The sequence below is a fragment of the Lissotriton helveticus genome, chromosome 1_2, assembly GCF_964261635.1.
Source record: "Lissotriton helveticus chromosome 1_2, aLisHel1.1, whole genome shotgun sequence".
Classification (NCBI taxonomy): Eukaryota; Metazoa; Chordata; class Amphibia; order Caudata; family Salamandridae; genus Lissotriton; species Lissotriton helveticus.
In genome coordinates, this window is record NC_136058.1 from 275,069,235 (window position 1) to 275,092,900 (window position 23,666).

The following is a 23,666-nucleotide window of genomic DNA, read 5'->3' on the forward strand; positions in this document are numbered from 1 at the left end:
ATGACCTATCCTGGACTGTAGTGGAACAACAAAAACAGGTTCCCAATTTACAACAAGCCCTATTCGAAAGAGAACAAAGATGGATTTACCGTCTGGCCACTCACCGCCAGGGTCTGAATGATAACATCCCTTGGGGTTCTGTCCTGAAATGAAGTCTTTATTCTTAATGTGTAGAGGTGTATTCCCCCTCCACATTCTACCTGCAATGGGTTTGCTGGATTGCTTTTTGCTTTTTGCTCTCTGCTCTCAAATAAAGTTCTTTAGTTTGTAGCTATTTAGCTTACAGCCTATAGTAACTTCGGGCATTGGGTGTGCTTTGATGTGACTAAATGCAAGAGGCTGTTTTGCCTGCTTCCTTTGGGGGTCAGTCTTGATAGAGCTTCTTCCCCCCCTCCCCCCCACCCCACACCCCTCCTTTTGACAATAGGCACCATTCTGCTCATGATTGGGGAATGGGCTATGCCTATTACACAAAAGGGAGCTGTACGGGTAAGATTACCAATAATCTAGGTTCCCAAATAATGCTACCTTGCTACTTATCCCAGCCTCTCGGGACACTGCTATAACACGCGACCTATGACTATGGGATTGTTCAATCTAAATAAAGTTTCCATTCTCAACAAAGGTAGCGCGCTGTTAAACACTAACGAGTGCCGAGAGGGTTGGCGTTCTAGTTTTTTGACTGCAGATGCGGAAGTAACGGAGTTCCGGTCCCCTTCGATGAGACACTAATATCCGGAGCGGACCGTGCACAACTAGGCACCCGGCGAGATCCTGTCTTGTGGGAAGTAAGTTCTTTATTACTATTTGCGGGGTCGAAAGGCTTTTCCCTCGTGGGTACTAAGATGTTATATCTTACTTCCATTTTTAGAACTCCCAGACGGGCCCCGGTTTCAGCTCCATGGAGCATTTTCCTTGTTTACCACAAGTAAGGCCTCATTCTCCTTAACTGCCTCTTCTCATAAACTTCGCAAATTTTAAAATACGGGGCATTCCTGTTTTACATTGTAGTTGTGTGGCGCCTCATTTGCTAAAGAACCTCTCGGTGGCACTTTGATTTTAGTTACCGGTATCAGGATCGGTCTTACTAGAAAACATTGTGTTGGGGTAAGCGCCTATCCTCCGCTTTTCCCATATGAAGGGAGGGCCTGAGGTATAACCAACGTAATTGATTAGGGATGTAATATTTCTCTCCACCGCCTTAACGAACTGATAAACGCTCTGTGTAACTAGCAGGGTTGTTTCATTGGGATAACGACCGTAGAGGAGTTGTTTCTCTCATTTTGATTTTGATTTTATTTCCTACCTTTGTTTGAAAGATTCACTCGATGTTTACTCACTTATAAACTTTCTGTTCAAATGTGACAACCAATGAGATGACACAACTACGATGGGGCAATTTGTTTACATGTCTTTCTCTTGCAGGTTTTGACTGATTAAAGAACTATCAACATGGTAAAATCGTGAGTTCCCATCTTTTAGAATTGACCATAGGTTAGGGTACGCCTTAGCGCGCGTATACCGCCATGGTCCCACTTTACACTTAGGTCCTGATGAATGCTTAGCAGACATTGCTATTGATAAGCAGAAACATGTTCATGTCGACCATTTCTTTTACTTTACCGGATCTCCTAACCCCATTGTCCAGTTAGTATTGGTCCGTCACCTGTTTTTACTAGTACCCAAATCAACTAGAAATAAAGTTTTGAAGGGAGTATTTGGCTACTTTTTAACTTGCACTTATTCACTTGCACAAATTTCACAACCCGCTCCGCTGCAATTGCAGGCGTCGTAGCACACCGGAACGGCATTCGGCTGATCCGGTGGGGACCCAATGATGAAGCATGTCACCAACCAGGTTGGTGAGTGAGGGTCCTTTTAACAACTTCTGAGTGTTTCTTTCATTGTGTATTTTGCTTATGTAGTCACTCTTTTGTTGCTATTGTGTGTTGCATTCTATGTCTCCCATGTTTGAGGGTTGTATCCCAGTCACTCTTGAGCTTGTCTGCACCTGTACCTGTAGAGTGGCTGGTAAGATCGAAAATACTCTTTACCAAGCATGCTGCATTAGGGTAAGGACTCACTAAAGATGTGAGCTGATGGCATGCTGGGTTTTGAGTTTACCCAGTAGTGCCTTTTGACCAAATGCTCTGACCACCCACCACAGTCCTCAGCTGTGAACCAGCTCCTGTCAAGGCAATTCCGGATCTCTGTTTTCCACCCTCATCTCTCTTTTCCCTTCTGGTTATATGCTTTTGAACAGATTCATATTCATGTTTCTTGAATATATTATGGAGTAAGTTAGGGATTGGCATCAATGACGAGCTGTGAAACCCCAATCCCAGGTGATTGGTGCTGGGTGGATCTGCATAAGAGAATGCAAATGCCAGGCACAAACTGCAGGCCTCACAGCACCTAAAGCACCAAACAATATGCAAGCACCACATCTCATAAAATGCACAAGACGCCTTATCTGTAAATTACGCTGTTAGACAGACACCAACAAATGCCCTCTGACATATCCTTACTTTTGACTCATGAAATGTGTTGTAATTAAAGAAGTCCTAAAGCCAGGTATTAAACAAGCTGGATTTAATAAAGCTTAGTTCCAAGTTCATAAGTTAAGATGACAAAAGCCCCACCAGGAGTGGCCTCCCTGCCACTCAGCCTGCCTGCCATCAACTGCCATTCCACACAAGCCAGGCACCCAAGATTCTATTATGTCGTCAGGCATTCCAAGAGCCACACCAGCTGAGTAGCAGGGAAGTCACCAAAGCTAAGTATAACAAAATGTTATGTCCCAATCTCACATACAACATTGATACCTTGCAGCCCATCTCCTCTCCTGGACAGATGTTAAAGATGGATGGCCAGTCATTTTACCTGGGCAGGTTGTCCTTGGCTCCTTGCATCTCTTATCTATGGGTTTCCACCACCCACTGTTGAGACAGGAGTGGAGATGGACACAGCGATAACAAAATAATTGCAGTGGATAACTGTTCACCAACCCATGCCACGCCACTCCCTGTTACCGATTATTCAATTGTGTTTTTTGATATGATGCTCTTACAATTTATAATTCTCATTGCATGTCATGCCCTCTCCGTGTCAAATGGTGATCACTTCTGCACCTAAATTTGGAAGACCCTGTGTAGTTTATTGCACAACTGATAGTCATTTGTATGTGTGTTTGAGTAGCTGAGGGAGACCACATCCCTACTTGTTGAAGATCTCTGTGTTAATTGGCCCTTTAAAATGTGTCTTGCTTGACCTTTTATCAAAATATGTTGCTCTATTTCCTCGTTTTGCTTATTCCTCCTGGACAGATCTGTATGTACACAGTAGGTTTGGCTTCAATGCTGTATGCGATTTCTATTTACCCTGTTTTCTAAAACTAATAAAACTTACAGAAATTAAAAATGTGTCTTACTCGTGCCCAGAACACAAATTTTATGTGTGGCTTTAAAAAAGAGCAATTAATGTGAATGATTGCATTGGTAATTCAGTTAATCATCACTATGATCCCTCAGTGGAAACAAAAGTTGCTTCCCAATGTTGTTATGTCACCAGGGGAAGTGGTTTCTTCCACTGTGCTTCGCTACCTTTTTCAGCTCTCTAAGGATTTAATAAGTGCTTATTTTGTAAAAAAATATAAGTGCAAGGGCCCCGTCAGGAGGCCACTGTAGCTTGCACTACCAGCGCTGCCAGTGACAGGAGCTGCACACCCAAACATCACACCGCTACAAGTGTGACAATGCAGACTATTTGAGGCTTCCAAAGCTATAAGAATGGCTTGGGCGGTAGGCTGGTTTTAATGTATATTGAATTAATATACAACTTTTGTTCTGCTCATCGCTAATTTACACAAATAGAGCCCCCTTGTGGCAACTGTCATAAGCCCCGTTGTTGGCAATTAAGTGCCAGTGCTGAGCACCGGAAACCACAATCTCTAATTAAGTACTGGATTTAAGGAAGACAGAAAAAACATGGTCAGCGCACTGTCTGTGCTAACAGCCACATTCCTCTGTCATTGCTGCCTCTGCAGACCCTCGCTGACAGGGAAAAGCCTACCATGCTGAAGACTGCCTCTCACAGACACTGTAAAAAGAACAATTGATGGAGAGAATGCAGAACAATGTCATACATTCACCCCAGTACAGAGATCTGGGCCTAAATCCATCGTTTTTTTGCTCGCCATTCCAGTTTGGACCCAGCCATTTGCAAATCAGTCTTGACCCCACGCCCAATGGGAACAGTCCAGCCCGAACTGCCAGGCCAGGACCGTCCTGGACTGGAAACAAGCATCCGAGGACCGGTTTTGGAGGTTTTCACAGATACAGTCACAGCATGGTACCAACTCTCTGCTCATGTGAGAGAAGCGAGCCTGACTTTTGTTAGGGAGGTTGATGGGAAAGCAGACAGACTAGTGAGGTTCTGAGGAGTCCAGGTATTTTTTTTAACTATTTGGATGGGCAGAGGGTGGGGCTGAAGATGGGTAGTGTGGGTTTCTGGCAGTACACCAGGTTGTATTTCAGTTTTGAAAGGGTGGTAGCCAGTATTCTTTTTAGGTCTCACTGAGTCAGCGCATGCGCGGCTCTGCGAGACATTTAGTCAGTGACTTTTGGAAATGCTTCCAAAGGCTGTTGCCGGCCACCAGCTTTCGGTTACGCGCACAAGCGTGCGCGCCTCACTCCGTCTCCGCCTCTGCAATAAACGCTGCTGCGCACACATCCCTCACGTGCTGAGCACAAGAGCGCGTCATCGCAAATGGAATCATTGTCACTTTCACCGCCATCGCGATGACTTTCGCTTTCACAGCCACTCAGCTTGGTATTACTATAAAGTATGAGTTGACATGATGTGTCAATGCCACCACGCTCTTTCCCACCACACTAGCTTTTGTCAACCTTCTTTTTTCAGCATGGGTCAGTAGCAGACACTGTTTAGCTTCTGATGCAATGCACACCAACCCACCTGACAGAAAACATAAACCAATACATGTCAGTCTCCGCTTTCTTTCTCCCTGGTTAACTGTAATGGCATATTTCCTTCCCCAGAGAGGCCACGACTCCCAGCACTTCTCGAGGAATATGGGGCGGGAAGGAACAGAAAGATACTTATCGCGCCTGGCTATCTCCTTACAGCTGTTGCTGTGTATCGGAGCTACCCTCCTCGTGCTCCTTTTCCCAAAGAAACAAATGTTACTTTTACGACCAGGGCTGAACGATTCAAACCGCTGGTAAAAATAATGTTAGGCTGTTTCAAGTTTGTCCAAGGGTATAGAACGTGAGAGATGGCTGGATATGCGATCCATCTCTTTTTCTCTCATTTATATTTCCACAACAGTGCCAAACAAATTTGTCAACATCTGTTTGATTTCTTTCTAGGACTAATCGTGACAATCAGGCAGGCAGAGTATGGGTGCCAGTTCTTATTTTCTTTTTTTTTGTTTCACTTTTTGTGAGTCAATAACACTTGCAGCTTTGTTTCCTGCGGATGCGGCCAGCCTAGCAATTGCATTCAAGCTGCATTTCAATAAAACAACAATATTTACTATATACCGAGCTGGTCGGCCGTAATAGCAACCTTTTGCCGCACTACCCTTGTCTTGTTTAGCATGTTTTTGTATGTCATTTATCAGCGTGTACCAAACTCTCACAGCCACGCATTCCCGCATGCGCAGCTACCCGCCTGTATACTTACTTTTGACATAATAGACGCTTTCTCGTTAATATACACTTCTAGTGTAAAGTTTGATTTCCATTTGTGATTTTGACTAACACATGTACATACTAAACTCCTCAAAATCATCCTGCTCCCAGATTTTACTCCTGGCATGCCTTAATGAAACAAACCCTCACAGCTCAGAAGAATGCCTTCCCCCCTTCACTCTGACCCTACGCTTTTGTTAAAGGGGCTGTAAAATGCCGGAAATTTCTCAGCCCGCTGCTTCACAGGAGATTCTCGTGGGCCTAGTAACACCTTAAGCAGAGGCGCAGGGTTGTCATGCGCTAGGGTCCTTTTTATCTTAATAAATGGCACATAGCTTCTCTAAAATAAAGGAAAACATTGCCAAGACAGTTTTAATAATTCCCATCACTGATTTGTGTAATATGAAACTGTTTGTGGTATTCCACTGTATAAACGTTTATTTTGCTTGTGAAGTCACATTTGGCCTTAGTTACTTTAAAACAATAATCACTTTCACTCATATATCTTCAAAAAACACTTATTATGTTCATTCTTTTTTAAATAGGATCACTGAATTATACATATTCTTATTAATTATATACAAGGTAACAACAACGCTTATAACACTCTTTATTATAACTTTGCAACATGCTGCACAACAGCTACACTACTCAACAAAATAGCATAAATACATTGGTAAAGCCAATTGCTCTGACTAAACGCTTATAAGGTCACAGTATTATTGGTGCAACAACATCAAGTGTTGCATGGCTAAACACTTATAAGGTCCCAAAGGCGAGACCTATTGGCTATGCCAATGCTTGTTATATTTGGTAAGGGGATGTGGACGGCATGATCTAAATAGCTCCTCGATACTCCTTAGCCACTATGTAGCTGTTAAAAGCAGAGGCTGATGATTTGGTGTGCAAGACCGAGGCCTATGTAACAAAATGGTAGATATGAAAAAGTGAAAGGATGTTTTTCACTGTGGGGTTCTGAGTGACATCACAAATAACAAATAACTCGAGCTTGGGTGTCATTGTCCATTTGATGTCAGTCAGACCCCCTCGGTGTATATGCATTACCTGCCTAACATGCTAGAAGAAATCTTTACTGTAACCCTTAGCCAGATGTGAGCTCAATTCTAATAAAAGTCAAATGCAGTTCCCTTATGAGAAATGGTGGAAAATGTGAAATAGCCCCAGGACTGCCATATTGGGGCTGTTAGATAAGAGAATGAACCCAGTCGAGTGCTGAAAAGAGTAATTGGACATGTCACCTTACTGCACATCAAAGAGATGAAACACAGTGAAAGGTCAACCCAATATGAGGATGTCAGAGACTTGAAGGATGGGCAAATAAGAATGTGTTATGTACGAAACATGCAATCTGTTGTGTCTACAAATGTTGTGCAACACGGGGACCGCATATGTAGTCACTCTTTGATCACTGTTTAGATGTCACACTCCACTTTGCTGCGGGGCACCTCTGAGCATGAGCTAGGAGTGATTGTGCGAAGTTATGCCACACATTTAGCTACTGCTCACAGTCATCATTAGTGACCTTAAGTGACAGGAGTGGTGAAGTTACAGCGACATTTAAGGCTACTTGACTCAGTGTACAAACGTGTTTGTTATTTATTCCCAGTTCATAACAAATCAATGTTGTGAAATGTTGGTGTCAAAGTCAAGTGACCTTCAGGTGTGCGCGAGCTCCTTGAAAAACAAACGGGCATATTTACAAGACCTCGCCCCGCTCGCGCCTCGCTTTTTTGACTCACTGGTGGCGCAGTGTGGTGCTTCATATTTACAAGGCTACGTAATGCCACCCTGCGTGGCTTTTCGTGGCCTTGAACATACGGCCCCATTTTACGCAGCACGCAACATCCATGCATTTTGCCACATTCCAAGATTCACGTTTCGTTAACCTACGAATGCATCAGAATCCTATCCCTCCCCAGTGCCCCATGGGCCTTATTTACAAGAAAGTGACGCAGCGAGGGACCACAAGCCATTTGACTGTGCTGTGCCACTTGCAAAGCACAGGGATGCGTCAAATGTACAACAATATGTCTCTTGCCTGTGCTTTCCCCTGCGCTGGTGCAAAATTGGCTGCCATACGCCAATGCAGGCACCCTTGAGTCATGGTGCAAGGGTGTCTGCGTATTAGTGGAGATTGTTTTTGTGCAGGGAGGGAAACCTTCCTACACAAAAACAATTACGTGAGGTGTTTTCCTCTTCCTGTGTGTGCTGTAGAATGCATCACGCATTAAAAGAGGAGACAAAAAAGTATTTCTCCTCGTTGCGCCTCCTTATGCCTCCCCTGCGGAGGCGGAGGATTCTCACACATTCCCATGTTTACGAAAGGCTGTGGCTTTTCGTGGCTTGTAAATATGTAACACCACACTGCGCCACTGGTGCATCAAAAAAAGTGACACACTGGTTTTGCAAGGGGCTGGTAAATATGCTGCCTTATTTCTCCACATTATTTCCTCTTTTTATGGGTGCTGCAGAAAGAGCAAACACGCCACGTGATTGTTTTTGTGAAGGAAGGTGTCCCTTCATGCATAAAAACATTGAACCATGGCACAAGGATACCTGCACTGGCGCATGGCAGCCAATTGTGCACCAGCACAGAGAAAAGCATAGGGCTGCAACATATTATTGCATATATGACGCATCCCTGTGCTTTGAAAGTGACGCAGTGGGGTGCAGCCAAACGGTGGTGGTTACTTGTCTAACCTCAATAAGTAAGGCCACTTCAGTGTCCCATCATTCAGATGTCAGTAACCAAGGGACATTAAGTTGGGTTGTGATAACACCTGTTGTTGAGAAATTTGACAGGATATGTTGCCTGAAAACAAGTTATTATTATTATTATTATTATTATTATTATTATTATTATAAAACATTTATGTGGTGAGGTGTATCATTAATCTACATTGAAACTAATGCAAACCCTTCAGATGGTTTTGGGAAGCTTCAGTCTAGACTCTTACTTTAAGGGAGCCTTTACATGGCTTTTAGGTTCACCAGCAAGATCCAACCTAATGCAGAGCCTTTACATGGCTTTAGCTTCATCAGTCAAGATCCAAGCCAATGCAGACACTTTACATGGCTTTAGGGTTCATCCGTCAAGATCCAAGCCAATGCAGACACTTTACATGGCTTTAGGGTTCATCCGTCAAGATCCAACCTCATGCAGAGCCTTTACACGGGTTTGCAAATCGTCACTCTAGACTCTTACTATAAGGGAGCCTTTACATGGCTTTGGGGTTCATCCGTCAAGACCCAAGCTAATGCAGGAACCTTACGTGGCTTTTGGAATAATCAGTCTAGACTCAAACAATCAGAGAGCCTTACAAGGCTTTATAAATTGTCAATCCAGACTCATATTATCAGAGAGAGCCTTGTGCAGCTTTGGGGATCATCAATCTAGACCCTTGCTATTACAGAGGGGTTACATGACTTAAGAAATCATTAGTCCAGACCATTGTTGATAGAAGACCTTTATGTGTCTTCTGGGAACCATCAGCCAAGACACAAGATAATGCAGAGCCTTTGATGGCTTAGGTTCCACCAATACTGACCCAAACTGATAGAGAGCCTTTGCATGTTTTTATAGATCGCCAGTCCAGACCAATGCTGAAAGAGACCTTTTGTGTGAATGAGTATAACCAGTCTAGATCAATGCTGAGTAAACTTTAACAAATTATTTGACACCATAATGACACAAATTCAATCAGTAGGACCAGAGTTATGCTTTTTAAAATATTTTTGGTAAAAACGAGTGCTTAAAAGTTCAAAGCGCCAACAGCGGACATCCAGACTTGCGAGACCAGGTCAAAGTCAAAAGTTAAGGCTGACCGTGATGGAGCACGGTTCGGATACAAGAAGGGGACTGGGCCCAACCTGCGCTCACCTTCGGACTCAATAAAAAATACTATGGAAAACGTCTGAGGAGTTAGAAGTTCAGCGGGGCAAGGATGCAGGGATCGTCAACATTGAATGGTCTTGGAGCGAAGCCGTTGTGAAGATTTTTACCTTCCGACTTAGTCGTCCAGCTAGACGAAGCAGAGGACTGTAGCTGAAGACAGTTCCACCAGGTTGAATACCCCTTTGGCTAAGGATCGCTGAAACATATTTGCTGCTGTGGAGAAAAATGTGGCAGGAGAAGCTACAAAGCCAATCTGACTTGCATTGCCCCTCTGGTGGATAGGCAAGCAGGTTGGTCCTGGCCTTCTCCTAGTTCTCAGAGCAATTTTAGACCGAATTTTGTTAAGGTCCTCATTTGGAAAATTAGCCATCTGAGGACCTTTAGCAGCACAATCAATAGTCCAGGACTGGTGAGACACCTCTTGTGGGTTTGGGACTCACCCGGGCTGGGTCTAGGTGAGAGTTCAAGATGGTGGGAATCTTCTATGTCCCTGTGGTTCTTAGCAGGAGGCCAGAAATCTAGTCCTTGGAATCACTCCTGATAGTCCTAGGTACAGGTGAAGATGCAGGGCCCAACTGCAGGGCTGTCCTCTGAGGGTTCAAGGCAGGCTCCAGGCAGCAAAGCAGCCCTTCCAGTTACAGCAGCAGTCCGGCAGAGTGCCCAGCTAGTGAGAGCAGCAGGCAGTTCTCTGAGAATCCTTCTTCAGGTCCATTAGTGAACATAAGAGTGAGTCTCATCAATCAGGGGTTTATAAAGTGCACTACTCACCCGTGAGGGACTCAAGGCGCTGGGGGGCGTGCAGCTCCAGTTCAGTCGAAGAGCCAGGTCTTAAGGCTCTTCCAGAAGGTTTGCAGAGAGGGGGAGCGTCTGATGTTGACTGGGAGCTCATTCCAGGTCATTGCCATGACGTAGGAGAAGGCTCTTCTGCCTGCTCTGGTTCTGTGGATGGGTAGCGACTCTGCCAGGGCGAAGTCAACAGAGTGGAGGTTTCTTTCAGGGGTGGGCGGAATTTGCGTAGTCGCGCTATGCAAAGCTCCGCGAAATAGTGAAAAGTTTCGCGAACATGTGGAATTGCTTGTTCCGCCCGTTTGCGATGCTTTTTTCCTGTTCGCGAACGCTGTTTGCATGCTCAGGGAGAAATATCTTGCGAACACGCATTTTGAAAGCGCGAACAAGCAAATAATTCTGCGAAGACGCGGATCGTGGAATTTTTGGCAATTCTGCGTTCTCCGCAAAACGCGAAAATACATAAATTCCGCAAACGGAACGGAATTTACCGCCCAGGCCTAGTTTCATTTGGGTGGGTGGAAGGAGACTCTTTTGTTGAGGTATTTGGTTCCGATGTTGTGGAGGGATTTGTAGGTGTGGGTGAGTTGGTTGAAGGTTATTCCCTTCTTGATGGGGAGCCAATGGAGGTCTTGTAGGTGCTGGGTCATGTGCTCGTGTCATGGGGTTCCGAGGACGAGTCTGGCTGTGGTGTTCTGAATGGTTTGTAGCTTGTGTAGCAGGGTTTCATTGATTCCGGCGTAGAGGGCTTTACTGTAGTCCAGTCCGCTGTTTATGAGAGCATGGGTGACAGTCTTTCTGCATCCGGGGGGAGGGGGGATCCACTTGAATGTCTTGCAGAGTATGCAGAGAGGGTTGAAGCAGGTGGAGGCGACGGCGCTGGTTATGAGAGCATAGGTGACAGTCTTTCTGCATTCGGGGAGGGGAATCCACTTGAATGTCTTGCAGAGTATGCAGAGGGGGTTGAGGCAGGTGTAGGAGACGCCATTAATCTGGCAAGTCATGGTGAGGGAGGAGTCTAGAATGATACTGAGTTTCCGTGCATGGTCCGTCAGAGTGAGGGGGTTTCCGAGGGCAGGGGGCCACCAGGGGCTGTCCCATGCAGTGGGGAGTGTCCAAGGACAAGGACCTCTGTCTTATCCGAGTTCAGTTTTAGGCAGCTGTCGCTCATCCTGGTTGCGACGTCTTTCATTCCTTCTTGGAAGTTGAGTCTGGTGTCTTCGGGGTTCTTCATGAGAGAGAGGACGGTGTCATCGGCGTAAGCTACTATGCTGAGCCCATGCAGTCTGATGATGGTGGCGAGGGGGTCATGTAGATGTTGAAGTGCGTGGGGCTGAGCGAGGATCCTTGGGGTACTCCATAGTTGATCTCTGTAGGTTCGGTGAGGAAGGGAGGGAGTCTGATCCTTTGGGTTCTGCCGGACAGAAAGGAGCACATCCAGTCAAGCCGGTTCCTCGTATACCGGCGTCGTGGAGTCTGGCTGTGAGAGTGCGGAGTGAGATGGTGCCGAAAGCTGCAGAGAGCTCTAGTAGGATGAGGGCCACAATGTTGCCCTGGTCGAGTATCATGCGGATGTCATCAGTGGTGGCGAGGAGGACAATCTCGGTGCTGTGGCTGCCGTGAAATCCAGACTGGTAGGAGTCAAGGATGGCATTCTCTTCAATGAAGGTGGTCAGCTGGGCGTTGATGAATCTTTCCGTGACTTTGGCTGCGAAAGGAAGGAGAGAGAATGGCCAGTAGTTTTTCAGGTCTGTCGGGTCAGCCGTGAGTTTCTTGAGGAGGGGCTTGACCTATGCCCCCTTCCAGCCATAGGGGAAGATGCCAGATTCGAGGGAGGCGTTGATGGTCCAGCCTCGTTCAGGTGCTATGGCGTCGGCGGCTCTGTGGTAGATGTGCCGTGGGCAGGGGTCCGTGGGGGCTCCTGAGTGGGTGTTCTTCATGGTCATGGTGGTGTCTTCATTGGTAGCAGGTTTTCAGGTGGTGATGGTCGGCTGGTTGACAGTGGTGGAGGGGAGGTGGTGTTCAGAGTCTGTTCGCTGAAGTTGTCATAGAGGGCCTTGATTTTCAGGTGGAAATAGGAGCTGAGCTTGTTGCAGAGGTCTTGGGATGGTGTGATGTCCGTAGCTTCGCTGGGGGGGTTTGGTGAACTGCTGTATGACGTTGAAGAGTTCTTTTGCGTTACTTGCATTGGTGTGGATTGTGTTTTTGATAAAGGTACGCTTGGTGGATCTTATGTGCTGATGGTATTCATTCATGGCATTCCTATTGTTGTTCTGGTCTTCAGTGGTTTTCCTGTTCCGCCAGAGTTTCTCGAGGCATCTGCAGGAGCGCCTGGCTTCTTGGAGGTGGGTGGTGAACAAAGCGGCCTTCAGGGGGCGTTGTTTGACGGGGTGGGGGAGAGGTGCGAGCTTGTCAGCGCAGCAGGAGATCCAGTGGTGTAGTTCTTTGGCTGCTGAGTTGGAATCGGTCGTGGCGGAGGGGTGGTTGTGGAGGAGGGTGGTGTTTAGGTGTTCCTCTGTGATATTGCTCCAGTTCCTTCGTGGGGGCGCGGGGTGGGTTTGGGTGCAGTGGTGGTGTTGAAGGTGAAGTGCACGCAGTGGTGGTCTGTCCGGAGGGGCTGCATGGTGTGGCTGAAGTGGATGATTGTCCCTCCTGCGAAGATCGGGTCAACAATGTGTCCGGCTCTGTGGGTGGGGGTGGTGATGAGTTGCTTCATTCTGAGGTTGTTGAGGTTTTCCAGTAAGGTGGTGGAGTTGGGTCACTGCGGTTGTTGAGGGGGAAGTGCAGGTCTCTGATGAGATTGTAGTCCGTGGAGGCACAGAAACAGATACTGGCACAAAAGACACTGAAAAGCAGAAAAGTGGCACAGAGGCAGACATTGGCACAAAAGAGATGAAAAACAGCAAAGTGGCACAGAAACAGACAACGGGCACAAAAGAGAAAAAAACAGCAAGTGCACAGAGAGAGACAACGGGCACAAAAAAGACAAAAACAGCAAAGTGGCACAAGGACAGAACCAGACAACAGGGGTCAGCAGAAGAGCAAGGCTCTCCCACTGGACCACCAGGGATGAGGCCCAGGCTGGAGCCTGCGTGTGGAGGGCCTTGACACTTACCTGAGTAGCAACGCCCAAGAAAACAGTGCCAGAGCGATGTCACTTGACAGCAGAGCTGTGGGGGGACAGCAGGTCTCTGACCAGGAGGTCAGGGGTCTTGCTCCCCTGTCTGAAGGGTTTATATCCTGGTGCCCTTCTTCTAGAATGTGGAAGACGTTTCTGGCAAGGTTCCTTGAAGTGCATGGAATTTCCTGACTCCCCTGACCTGGCTCCAAGCTGGCTGCAGTGACAACACAGGATCCTTAAACCCTTTGTGTGAAGGCATGGCCAGGTCATTGAGGTGTAAGTAGGGCTGTACTCATCTCCACACCCCCATCCCGCCAGTTGTTACCCATTGAGGGACATCTAATCCCTCAATTGTGTTACTGTCTAGGAGGAATACACAAAGTCTAACTGTCAGCTACACCCATTTGCGTGACCCAAGACAGGCTGTCAGTACGAAGGGCTATGGGCAGGAAAATATCAACTTTCTAAACATAACATTTATAACATTGCAATATAAAATCTGACTTTTACCATTACAAATGGTTTATCATTACAATTCCAAAGGTACAAAAAATGATAAAACTACCTGCTCCCAATTGGATATTACACTTATTAAATGTAATAAGGAATCACCAATGTTATGCCATGGGAGGGGTAGGTCTCACAGCAGTGAAAAATGAATTTAGGAGTTTTTTACTACTAGGATATGTAAAACTTAAAAGTAAATGACTAGCCTTGAAATTAGGTAGCACTGGACCCCATGGGCTACCTAGGACCTTTCCTGATTGTGGTGATGCACTAGGTAGGCTGTGATTATTCATAAACTGAGGGTGGTTGACCCAGACCTGAAGATCCATGTTTGAGGTGAGGAAATGAACAAGAATATAAAGGGGAGGTAGTCAACCTTAGCAGAGTAATTGAATGATGGCAGCAGCAAAGGTGTGATGGATTTTTCCTTCATAGCCCTACTTCAGCTACACCGCTCAATCACAGCAGAAAGGCCTGATGCCTGGAGTGTCATCCAGCCCCCAGATTGAATCTTTAAATATGGCAGCCCCAGCTAAGAAAAAAGCTATATTTTTCATTTGATGGCAAAGCTTCCCAAAGACATAAATAACCTTAGATAGGACTTCTGGAATTCCTAATCCAAGCTTGACCATTCGTTCCAAAAGGCCGAAATTAAGCTTGACTATCTCAAGACCATTAACAGAGTATGCCCATGATCATGTTGAACTGGAGGAGAGAGTGATCCTCTTGTAGCAAAAAAAAACCAGCACCAATGCTCTACGTTGATGAATTTAAAAATCGCTGTAGGTGGAATAACCTACAGATCTGAGATATCAGAAAGGAGATTTAAACTGCTAAATTACCCCACGTGTGCAAGCATTTCATTGTTACCTCCTACAGGTAATTGAAATGGATATGATGTACAGCGTCTTCTCAACTTACCAGCAAAGAACAACTTGCCTCCTTAAGTTATACTTGATTGCACATTTTCTAAGTCAAAGAAGATGTCATGACTGCTGCCTGTAAGTTTGAGGAATCCTATTCTGAGAGAATCAGAACAATATATTCCAGAATGTGTTTGTGATGACCTTGGCTAGAAACTGAGAGATGAAGTCTCTGTACATAGAGAAAACATTCCCTGTACATGGGGCTCTCCTTCACATTTAAGGGCAAGAAATCTTCCGTTACTTCACCAGAGGAGCCGTCTAAGATATTAGGACTAAGCCCCTTGCATCACTTTTGCGCCATAATTGTGTCACATTTGTGACGCAGCGGCGGCGTAAAAGTTGCGGCCTATTTACAATGTGACGCATATAGGGAGATGCGTCAGTTTGTAAAGCCCTCAGTGACATTATACCTGCGTCAGGTATAATGTATGCAGGGTAGGGGTTCCTACGCAAGAAAACCTTGTAAAAATGACACAGTGAAATCTACAAGATTTCCATGGGTAACTTTTAGGACGCCACTTCATCAAAACCTTATGCCTGGTGGTAGCAGGCGTAAGGAGTGGCCCAGTGTATTTGGAATAGGCCCCAACACGCATTGCTGGAGTTGCAATGTGTTCGCAACACGACTCCTGCCATGCGTGACTTTTCCATCAACAGATGTGTCCGAATTTCTGACGCATCTGTCAATCCTTGTGCCACGGTGCGCGGTATTGTAAATATGGCACATCCATGGTGGCACAAGGTTTTTGCATGGTGGCGCAGGGAAAGTGACGCATCTCTTCAGATGCGCCACTTTCTTGTAAATTTGCCCCTAAACCTCAATAATCAGCTAATGGGCGCTCTTCCCAGGAGCCTGCAGAACACAGTGAGTGGAGATCACAGAGAACAGCAAGGACTCGATATGCATCCCGCCGAGCATGGACAGGGTGTTGAGGAATGACTCTTCTCAACAGTGTTCATTGTCATCAGGTGTCTAGACTGTACCCTTTCCAGTACTTTATGCCCTTCAACATGATACTGTGGTCTAGAGACTGAATTACATTTGGAAATGCTACATATTTTATACGCCTGGATGTTTTTTCACAGTTTCAAATATGTTGCGAAAGAGTTCAGTACAATGGCATAGACGCATCAAGCTAAAAAACTGTCGTAAACGGGCAGATTCTCAGAATCTGCCCCATTGCGACCGGTATTTTTGCATTTGGGATGCATCATCCCAAATGCAAAAATCGCAATTTAAGAAATTGCAAAATTGCGATTGCATTTAAGGAATCTCAAATTGAGATTCCTTAAATGCTATGCATTAAAGTAAAAAAACTAGCGATTTCGCTAATAGGGCGAGCAAATTACCATGAAGTTGAACTTCATAGTAATTTGCAAAAAACTTTAAAAAATCCACTAAAGTGCATTTTTAAAAGTTCCATTTTACACACAAACATGCCGTAGGGCATGTGTGTGTGCAAAATGTACCCATATGCAGATGTCAGGGGTGCAACAGGGTGTCCTTTTGACACTCTGGCACCCTTGAAATTGCAATCTCAATTTGCGATTCTCTAATTGAGAATTCCTATAGGAATAAATGGGGAGGTATTCCTTAATTGCGACTCGCAATTTGCGGGTCGCAATTAAGGAATTTTAAGAAATCGCAATTTTTTTAGCGAGTTCTTCATGCATAGCCTTTTGCTATTCCTTATTAGCGAATCTTTATTTTTCGCTAATAAGGAATCGCAAAATGGATGCTTGATGAATCTATAGGTAGGTTCTCTATGTTCTCCAGTGTGTTCCTCCTATTTTTCTTCATGTTTGGTGGGGTGGTGGTGAGGAGGAGGGGTGATCTCCAGTTTCTAGTTACTAGTTTTTTCCAAGGACATCAGTGGTCTTGCAGAAATGAATGTTGCACCCGAACTGTGGTTTCTGTCCTCTGTTCTGTAACCCTTCGTTGGTCCATTCCTTATTCTTGCCCTGTTAGAGAGGAAGCATACCATATACATCTTTTGCTTCTGACCCAGAGTGTGAGACTCCGCTCTTGGATATGGGCTTGATCTCAGGGTAGGACTTGATATCAGGGGCCATATTACACTATGTGCACGCTTGCGCACCCGTGGGGCACTTTGGTATTACAAAAGGCGCCACGGGCGCTTGTGCAGCACCTTCTGTAATACTGAAAGCGCTGGCGCACTTACAGCACAAAAGCTGCCTCAAGAGGGCATTTCCTCATTTGCATAGAGGTGTGTTCCATGCAAATGAGGAAATCCCTTTGCCTCTGCACCTGCGCCATATTATAAACGCTGGCACAGAAGCAAGAAACTCTCAGGAGGCGCACTGTCAGTGCACCTCCTGATAGCAGCCCTCTGGAAGTGGTGCAGGGGTCCTATGGACCTCCCAGACATCCCCTTGCAGGTGTGTGCAGTCACTCACTGCACCCACCTGCAAGGGGATCTCGAATCCCCTTTAAAAGTGCAGGCCTGTTGCTGCCTGCACAGCGAAACACAGAGCGGCTGCTTCAAAGCCGCTCCATGTTTCACCTAAATGCGCTGCCCCCAGGGCAGCACAAGTTTTAGGTTGCCCTGGGGGCAGCGCATTCTTTATAATAGGGTGCACTTTCTCTGTTGCACCCAGAGCATGTGTTTTAAAGTGCGCCAGGGCACAAACAGGGAACCTGCGCCCTATACATAATAGGTTCTCATGAATGCAAGTTCATTATAGACATATCAGTTGCCCTGCTCGAATAGGCTTTGGGCCAAGGCTCCTGTATTCTGACAAAAAATACATTTTCTGCAAAAAGACACAACATGCTTCAAGGCGTGTAGGTTTCCAACCCCGATCCCACCCAAATGCACTAATAAAAAGTTCTTCACCAGAGCCTCAATTACTTGGAAGATTCAAAATATGTGTAGAAAGCCGGTAAGGTGATAAGGTGATAAGCAGTTGTGATATGCTGGCTCCTATGTGGACTGCTCTTTTCTCCATCTATGGGCCCAATGATAATGTTTTGCCTCCATCTTTCTCACTCATTTCTCTTTTAGCAGGGAGGCTGCTGATACTTGGAGAAGACTTTAATGCAACACTAGACTGATCCAAGGACCATTCATCATCCCTCCAACAAGACATTAGAGACTCGACTTTGGTCTTCAGTCAGGGAATGCATTATTTAAACATCACATTTGTGATGGGATTTGCATGTAGGAGAGAGAAGCTGTACCTGCTACTTGAATACACATGGAACATAGTCATGTACTGAGTTTTTTTTTTTTAAATCATAGGCAGCCTCTGTTAAAGGTCAGGTATGTCATGGTTGGCTCCCAAATCTTGTTATATCATGCCCCAATCACTCTTGAATTAGACATACCCAAATAACTTCACTCAGAAATAGACCATAGATAAATAATTGATTTGCGTTCCAGGACTCAGGGGCATATTACCAACAAGTTTTTTTATCGCTGCCTATCGCTGGATATGTTAGCGGAGAAAACATGCTATTAGCAACGTTTTTCTCCATTGTGCTAAAATATCCAGCGATAGCGCCGAAATGCGTGAATATCACTGAGAATACAGCGATATTCACGCATTAGCGTTGAAATGCTCTTAGCCATGTTATCAACCTCCCAATGAATAACATGGCTAAGAACTGGTCTGAGCAGGTGTTGGTTTTTGGCGATAGCGGGAATATTTCCATCGCTACGCCTGCCTTGCTAATAGGCGATAGTGACGTTAGCGACTGCTTTCAGTCGCTAACAGGTTGGGTACGCCCACTTTGCATGTCATTAGCGGTAAATATCGCTGACATGCAAAGCGGGCCCCAAAACGCTCGCTATCGCCTAAAAGCTGTCGCTAACATCAGTTAGCAACAGCTTGCTAATAGAGCGATAGAATTGTCGCCGCTTAGCGTCCGAAAACGGCCGCTAAACCGGCGATAATTGCCTATCTGGTCAGAGCAATGGTGGCCCGATCATTTGAAGCCCGCACCGGTGCCGTAGGAGACGGTGAAGAACTTGGGCGTCTGGTTCGATACCGGTCTAACATTTGATAAGCAGACAAAAGCTGTAGCCGCAGTCTGCTTTGGGCTTCTGAGAGGTATGAGACCCCTGCTTGGCTTCTTCCATCCCAGAGTACGTCAGACCATCTTGCAGGCTTCCATTTTGGCGAGGCTTGATTATGGCAATGTCTTATATCTTGGTGCTAACAAAGCTAGCATCAAGCGCTTGCAGAGGGTCCAGAACGCAGCCGCACGTATGCTAGTGGCTCTCCCTAAATCACACTCTGTGGCCCAAGTTCTTGTGAAGCTGCACTGGTTGCCAATTGAAGCACGTATCCAGTTCAAGGTGCTCTGTATTGCGCACAAAATCCTGAGACTTCAAGCCCCTGAGGGGCTATTGGGCTTACTGAAGCCATACCTGCCTAGTAGAGTCTTACGATCGACTAATCAAGGTTTGGTCTGTGTCCCCCGTGTTAGGAAAGCAAGGGCTGGGGGCCGGTCGTTTGGCCTCATGGCGGCCAAACTGTGGAACTCTCTTCCAGTATGTATTCATGCCATCCCCAATCTTCTGACATTTCGTAAGTCCTTGAAGACTTGGCTGTTCCCCACTTTATGATATCCCTCGCTTGCTGCGCTCTCTTGCTCCGGTTAGGTTTCTGGTTGCGCAGGGACGCCTCGTCGCTGAGGCAGCCATGCACATTACAAATCCTGTATTAAATAAATAAATAAATAAACTATCGCCACCCTTGGTAATATACCCCTGAGTCCTTAACAAATCAATAGGAGAAACTCTTAGGCAACAGTTTTATAAAAAAGCTTAATGGGGAATCTCTGAGGACATAGTCTGGGATGCAACTGCTGTTTCTGAGTGAGAGAATTGTGAGTATTACTAGGGTGGAGTTTTAATTGAGAGTGTTTTGGGGCACTAGTACAAGTCCCACAATGACTTATAGTTAGGAGTGCAGTTTGTATTGAATGATGGATTGCTATGTTGCATATGACGTTTTTAATTATGCACTACTGATTCTTTGTTCTGTTGATGGTTTAATTACTATGATTTTGAAGAACTTGTCATATTTGTGATTTGCATCGAAAAGGTTTTAGTTTTATCATTGTTGATTAGGTAATTGGATTTGTCGTAATTCAAAATCTCGAGATAATGTTGTTGAACTTGCCTGCAGTGTATTGTGATTTGTGAAGCGCCTCATCTATGTAGATGGGGATTCATTTTAGCAACAAGTTTCTTTCCAGGTTTCGTGCATCTAATTTGGGTACACTTTAGGCAGAAGGTTAAAACTTGGCTCCTCCCAAGGGTGTAATGTAGACTATCCATTCTTTATGAACATCTGCTTTCTTCATGGTAGCAGGTGTGAATAGGGTAACTAATGTAATTCCAGCGCCAGGATACCCGTGGGGAGATAGTGCGCTTTATAAGAATATATAACATAACATAACATGTAATTTGGTCCTTAGTGAGTATGCTAACCAGAAGAGAATTGTCGATGAACAGGGGTCTGTTGTAGTGTGAATTGGTCAGTGTGACAGTGAAGGTCTTGTTTCTATTGATTGCAAGATTCTTTTTGTTTAACCTACTGATTTGCTCCTGTCTGAGTAAAGCAGCCAAGATATATGTAGTTCATATATGTACATTCAGTGAAAGAAAAGAGCTGTGTATTGTATTTCATTCACTGTAAAAAGCCATGCTGCCATTGCTCAGTCAGTCGAGGAGTCACGCTGGAATTGGTGAGATGTCACCACATAGTCAGGCTTTTATTTGTTGGTTGTTGTTGAAGTTGTGCTGTGATTCGTTGATCTTTTGCAAAGCCATGCTGTGATTGGTGGATGTTCGTCCACTTGTTTTGTGCTGTTCTTGGGTAATATGAGTGAGAATAATAGGTGTTGTATTGAAAAAGCCTAAAGTTCCATGCGTACCTGCTGTAGAGGGACACAATATTCTTCCAGAGTGCTCGCCTGCAACAAACTGACCAATGTTGGGCACTATACATCTATATGAATTTGAGATTGGCATGAGTATATCACTGATGACAAGCACTTCTAGTTTCTTTTAGAGGGTACCTGTCATATTAGAAAACTATGAGGCATATTACCAACAAGTAGCGATAATTATCGCTAAATAGGCTTAGCGATGATTTTTTTTATCGCTGCCTATCGCTGGATATGTTAGTGGAGAAAATATGCTATTATTTCTCCATTTTGTTAAAATATCCAGCGATAGCGGCGAAATGCGTGAATATCGCTGAGAATAAAGCGATATTCATGCATTAGCGATGAAATGCTCTTAGCCATGTTATCCACCTCCCATTGGATAACATGGCTAAGAACTGCTCTGAGCAGGCGTTAGTTTTTGGCGATAGCGGGAATATTTCCATCGCTACGCCTGCCTTGCTAATAGGCGATAGCAACGTTAGCGACGGCTTTCAGTCGCTAACAGGTCAGGTTGGGTACGCCCACTTTGCATGTCATTAGCGATAAATATCGCTGACATGCAGAGCGGGCCCCAAACCGCTCGCTATCGCCTAAAAGCTGTCGCTAACATCAGTTAGCGACAGCTTGCTAATAGAGCAATGGAATTATCGCCGCTTAGCGGCCGAAAACGGCCGCTAAACCGGCGATATTTGTCTATCACCACCCTTGGTAATATGCCCCTATATTTTCTGAGACGGACAATGAATTATAGGAATTCGCTACCTAGATGTACCCAATTTGAAGCATTTAATAAACGGGATTGAAATGGCCAAAGCGGAGAGAGAAAGAAAACAAAGAAACAGTATAAGAGCCTGCTGTGAAAGTGGTTAGAAAATAAGTGGAATAATCAGGAAAGACTCTGGATAGAGGATATGGTACAAGGAGTGGGAGTTTTTCCTGAAAGTGTCGACAAAACGATAGACAAAAAGAAAGCTGAAGAGGGAGACAGAGAAAAACAAGACAAAGAGAAAGGTACGGATGAGGAGTATACCTTTTTGAATGATCTTTTGAATTCTGGACTCCCTCTGTATATAGAGGCACAAGTGGTCTCTGTGTTGGTACCTGACATGGACATGGACATATCAGGTGAACCAAGTATAAGTGCTCTGGGATTGATGGTGCTTCAGTGACAAGTATTGCAAACACAACAGTGATGGACAGAATGTGGATCAATGTCACACATTCACCCCAGTCCAAAGATCTGGGCCCAAATCCATCGTTTTTCCACTCCACACCACCCTGGGTTAGACAATGGCGATATGCAAATCAGCGCTGACCCTGTGCCCCATGGGAACAGTCCAGTCCGAACTACAAAAGCCATGTCCTTCCCAGAACGGAAACAAGCATCCGAGGACCGGCCCGGTTTCGCGGTAACACCTCTCATCAGCCCGGCTAGCTTGCCTCCAGTGGTGTGGAGTGCCTGGGACTCACGTCTGAGCATCCCCAGTACACTTAGAGCGGTAATTGCAAACACAACAGTGATGGACAGAATGTGAATCAATGTCACACATTCACCCCAGTCCAAAGATCTGGGCCCAAATCCATCGTTTTTCCACTCCACACCACCCTGGGTTAGACAATGGCGATATGCAAATCAGCGCTGACCCTGTGCCCCATGGGAACAGTCCAGTCCGAACTACAAAAGCCATGTCCTTCCCAGAACGGAAACAAGCATCCGAGGACCGGCCCGGTTTCGAGGTAACACCTCTCATCAGCCCGGCTAGCTTGCCTCCAGTGGTGTGGAGTGCCTGGGACTCACGTCTGAGCATCCCCAGTACACTTAGAGCGGTAATTGCAAACACAACAGTGATGGACAGAATGTGGATCAATGTCACACATTCACCCCAGTCCAAAGATCTGGGCCCAAATCCATTGTTTTTCCACTCCACACCACCCTGGGTTAGACAATGGTGATATGCAAATCAGCGCTGACCCTGTGCCCCATGGGAACAGTCCAGTCCGAACTACAAAAGCCATGTCCTTCCCAGAATGGAAACAAGCATCCGAGGACCGGCCCGGTTTCGAGGTAACACCTCTCATCAGCCCGGCTAGCTTGCCTCCAGTGGTGTGGAGTGCCTGGGACTCACGTCTGAGCATCCCCAGTACACTTAGAGCGGTAATTGCAAACACAACAGTGATGGACAGAATGTGGATCAATGTCACACATTCACCCCAGTCCAAAGATCTGGGCCCAAATCCATCGTTTTTCCACTCCACACCACCCTGGGTTAGACAATGGTGATATGCAAATCAGCGCTGACCCTGTGCCCCATGGGAACAGTCCAGTCCGAACTACAAAAGCCATGTCCTTCCCAGAACGGAAACAAGCATCCGAGGACCGGCCCGGTTTCGAGGTAACACCTCTCATCAGCCCGGCTAGCTTGCCTCCAGTGGTGTGGAGTGCCTGGGACTCACGTCTGAGCATCCCCAGTACACTTAGAGCGGTAATTGCAAACACAACAGTGATGGACAGAATGTGGATCAATGTCACACATTCACCCCAGTCCAAAGATATGGGCCCAAATCCATCGTTTTTCCACTCCACACCACCCTGGGTTAGACAATGGCGACATGCAAATCAGCGCTGACCCTGTGCCCCATGGGAACAGTCCAGTCCGAACTACAAAAGCCATGTCCTTCCCAGAACGGAAACAAGCATCCGAGGACCGGCCCGGTTTCGAGGTAACACCTCTCATCAGCCCGGCTAGCTTGCCTCCAGTGGTGTGGAGTGCCTGGG

General features: G+C 45.8%; 1 long non-coding RNA gene across 1 annotated transcript in view; it reads left to right on the top strand.

Moving 5' to 3' along the window:
- Positions 1-652: 652 nt before the first annotated feature.
- LOC144807848 (uncharacterized) overlaps positions 653-23,666 on the top strand; it is a 150,289-nt gene continuing 127,275 nt past the window's right edge. The window contains exons 1-2 of the long non-coding RNA XR_013606473.1: positions 653-788; positions 872-928. This is a non-coding gene — a long non-coding RNA (uncharacterized LOC144807848). The remainder of the gene's footprint in view (positions 789-871; positions 929-23,666) is intronic.